Genomic DNA, 4294 nt, shown 5'->3' on the forward strand with positions numbered 1-4294 from the left:
GGGGGGTGGGGGTGGGAGGGAGAGCCAGGAGCTAGGAGCTTCCAGGTGGAGGAAGAGGAAGCAGCGATAGGATCCTGAAAGAGATGCTGGAGAGGTGGGGAGAGGACCAGGAGAGCTGCCTTCAAGGCCAAGGGTGGTTAGGAAAGGCCGGGCAGGCAGCTGTGGAGTGCAGCCCTGGGGCTGGGGGCTGACGGAAATGTCTGTTCCCAGCAGTTAGGGAAGAGGAGGCTTGGGGCGGCCTTGGTGGCATGATGGGGCTGAGACATGGAGGAAGTGGGGGCATGGGAGACAGGGAGCGCCCGCAGTTTCCAGGACAGCTCTGCTGGAGAGCACAGGTTTGTGGGATTGGGGAGTGTCCACGCTGATGGGAGAACCTCAGAGAGAGGGGTTTCCCTGAGGGTCCCAGGGGAGAAGGGAGGGTGGGGCCCATGTCTGCAGGGAGGAAGGGCAGCCCCTCCACCAGGAGGCCATGTGGTGCTGATGCAGGCTGATGGAGGGCTGAGTTCTGGAAGCTAGCTCCAGGCTTCACATCCAGGTCTCCAGCCCACAAGAGACAGGGTAAGCAGCAGGCAGAAGTCACACTGTCCAGAAGAGGCCAGAGAGAGCCAGTGCTCAGAGGCAGATGCTCCACTTCTGAGCTTCTGGCCTAGGAACAATGGATAAGGGGACAGAGCTCAGCACCAGCCTCTCAGGAGACAAGGCCCAGGTTTCAGACAGTTTCCGAACTTTGGGCTGTGATGAGCTGAGACCCTGTGCTCACAGTTTACCATCTGAACTAACCATGGGATCCCAGGGAGGCCATGGCCATCTGACCGCTTTAGACCAAACACTGTCCCTTCTTCTTCTTTCCTTTCCATAGCCCGGGACATGGGCCTTTTAAAGCCCCTCAGCTCCTGGGTGGTCTGCGTCTGAGAAAATCAGAAACGTTTTCTCGCTCTTTGAAGGGGCAAGGGTTGTACTATGAGAATTTCCTCAGGACACCTGGCTCCATCCACCCTGCAGCCCTGATCTTGCCCCTTCAGACTTCTTTTAATCCCCCCAAGTCAGAGAACATATAAAAGGAGCATGAGCTGGGTCTCTCAAGAATGCTCCAACTGCTGTGTGTTAGGCAGGGTTCTCTAGAGTAACAAAACCAGGACACTTATGTGTGTGTGTGTATATATATATATATATATATAATATAATATAGATGATTATATATAATAATCATATATTTATGGATAGGTTTATACAGCAAGAAGGAATGTAACAGCTAATTAGTCCACACAGAAGACAGAGGGCTAAGTTCAACTCAACTTTTGTGGAATAGTTAATATACTGGAAGTCCTTCAACTCTCATGGACTGCTGGGTCCAAGGTAAAGGAAGCAGATAGTGGAGTCTTCCCTCAGGCAAGACAGGCAGAGTCTGCCCTCGGGCAGCAGACAGCAGGGTGGGTCAGCAACAGTCAGTAGCATGGGAGTTTAGCGAATCAGGCCCTGATGGGGTCTCAAACTCAAGTGATGCAGGGTGACAGGATCCACCAGGGGTTGGCTTGGCCCATAGGTAGTGTAGCACACCGGTTAAGGCAGAGAACTAGCTAAAGCAGCCACACGCTGGTCCAATTGCTAGGGAGCAAGATAGAGATGGGATGCCAGCCTTCATTTATCTGGGTCATCCTCCAATCAAGTTGTGATCTCATCAAACTCCGCCCACATGTTCCTATTGGCACACTAAACTGATTCCAGGTGGTGTAAATTAAGAGCCCAGAATTCTTCAGGGGAGGGTGAGGAAGACGGAACACCCCCATCAGAAGTGCCTTCAGCTAGAAGGAGGATGTGTCCAGAAACAATAGCTTCCCAATTTTGATATTTTTGTTTAATAAAGGTGTCTATGATTTGGGGGGGGGGTAGCAACACTTTTTGACTCACCTCCATTTATATCATTAAGAACCTCTTAAAAAAAAAGAAGAAGAACCTCTTGTTGCCAAACTGATGCTTAACCATGGAGACCTCCTGTGGTCAGAGAAGGCCTGTGCCTCAGAGCTCTCTGGTGGCGGACACTGTGGAAGTCACTCTCCCAATCTTTCTTTAGCGGCTTCTCAGGATGGACTTGAACTGCCAACCTGTGGGGTCACAGTTGAGCTTCTTAACCTTTTACATGAGTTCCCCTTATACATGAGTTGTACACGAGTTACCTTTGTACCGGGAGTGTCTGTACGGTGCCCAGCAGGCTGTTGAAGGTGCTCCTGGGCAGCACATGGAATGCCTGTGTAGACTTTTTGCATGAGGTTGAAACGTTGCATGCCGTGTCTGTGAGTTGTGCTGAGTGTGTCCTGCGTTGTCTATGAAGATCGATAAGCAGTGTCTGTGTTGGGGGTGGGGTGTTTGTAGGTGCACTGGGTCTGGGGGGATCACATGAGTGTGGCTCAAATTAGCAGGTGGAGGAATGTCATGGGGTGATGAGTCTCCCCCTTAGCCACCTCCTGGCTGTGGGACTTTGAACTGGTTACTGTCTCTCTGGAGGCTCAACACGTGGCCATAGGCCAGTACTCAAGCACTCTAGGGAGGGCGTGGGTGGAAAGGCGGGTGGTAGGGTGACGGTGGCCTGCCCCTCAGAGGACCCACCCTAGTGAAAGCAGGGTGTGTGCCAGTCACCGGGGGGTCCTCCACCTGCCCTCCTGAAGACTTCACTGCATGGGGGCTTCATGTCTGATCCCTCCTTACCTGGGCCAAGCAGAGCCAGGGGAAGCTTCGTGAGCCTCTGCACCTCTCCTGGCCCACAGTGAAAGATAAAGCTGCTGCCCTTTCATAGAGGAAGAAAGATGGAGACTGCTGGAGCTTGGACTTGAACTTGCCTCCCCAGAGTCCCACTCGCCCTCCCCCGCCCACACACACACCATCACAACCACCGTGTTGTCCTTTAGACCCTGGGCCAGCACTTCTCAAAGGGTGGTCTGTGGACTCGGCATCCGGACCACCGGGGAGCCAGCAGGAAATGCAGCGGATTCCCCGGTCCAAGCCTGGACCTAGTGACTCCATGAACTCCGGCCTGGCCATTTGTTTAACGATGACTTTTGGGGATCCTGATGTTCATGTCAGGGAACAACTGGACGAAACCTCAGAGGGCGTTTCGGGATGAAGTGAGAGCGCCTGCGTGAAGTGTGTCTCAGGAAGACAGCGCATTGGGAGGTGGTGTTGGTGGTGGTGGTGTGGTCCCCTGCTTGCTTTCCAGTCAGCTCCGACTCACGGAAGCAACAGAACAAAGCACCTGGTCCTGCACCACCCACCAATGGTTGTTATGTCTGAGCCCATGGTTGCAGCCGCTGTGCCAATCCATCTCATTGAGCGCCTTCCTGTTCTCTGCTGCTCCCGCCCCCCTCGCCAACTCTACCAAGCATGATGGCCCTGTCCAGGGATGAGTCTCCCGCACAGTAGGTCCAAAGTACATGGAACCAAGTCTCGCCACCCTTGCCTCTGAGGACTACTCTGTGTGTACTTCCTCCAGGACAGATCCGTTTGTTCTTCTGGGACTTTCAATACTCTTCGCCAGCACCATAGTTCAAACGCCTTGCTTTTTCTTGGGACTTTTATTCCATGTCCGGCTTTCACATGCCTATGAGGCGGTGGAAAATACTATGGCACGGAACGGGTACCTTAGTCCTTGCTTCTTACGCAGATTTACCTAACAATGCGTCATTTGATCTCTTGACTGCTGTGGATCCAAGCAAGATTAAATCCTTGACAACTTCAGTCTTTTTTCCATTGATCATGATGTTGCCTATTGGGCCAGTTGTGAGGATTTTGGCCTCCTTAACATTGACTTATAATCCATCTTGAAGGCTGCAATCTTCGTCAGCAAGTGCTTCAAGTCAGCCTCACTTACAGCCAGCATGGTTGTGTCATCTGTGTACCACAGGTTCTTAATAAGCCGTCCTCCGATCCTGATGCCACCTTCGTCCTCATATAATCCAGCTTCTCTGAGGGTCTGCGCAGCACGCAGGCTGACTAAGGATGCTGAGAGGACACAGCCCTGACTGATGCACGCCTTTCCTGATTTTAAACCACGTGGCATTCCCTTGTTCTTTTGATCCATGTGCAGGTGCTCCAGAGGACAGTGAACTGTCTTGGACTTCCCATTCTTCTCAAGGCTATCCATAGTTTGTTATGATCCACACAGTTAAATGCCTAAGCACACTTGTGTTTACAAGTAAACGTCTTTCTGACAGTCTCTGCTTTCAACCAAGAACTATCTGACATCAGCAATGATATCCCTTGTTCCATGTCCTCTTCTGAATCTGGCCTGAACCTCTGACAG

The sequence above is a fragment of the Echinops telfairi genome, unplaced genomic scaffold (genome assembly GCF_000313985.2).
Source record: "Echinops telfairi isolate 266 unplaced genomic scaffold, ASM31398v2 ScPeMD7_1713;HRSCAF=2227, whole genome shotgun sequence".
Lineage (NCBI taxonomy): Eukaryota > Metazoa > Chordata > Mammalia > Afrosoricida > Tenrecidae > Echinops > Echinops telfairi.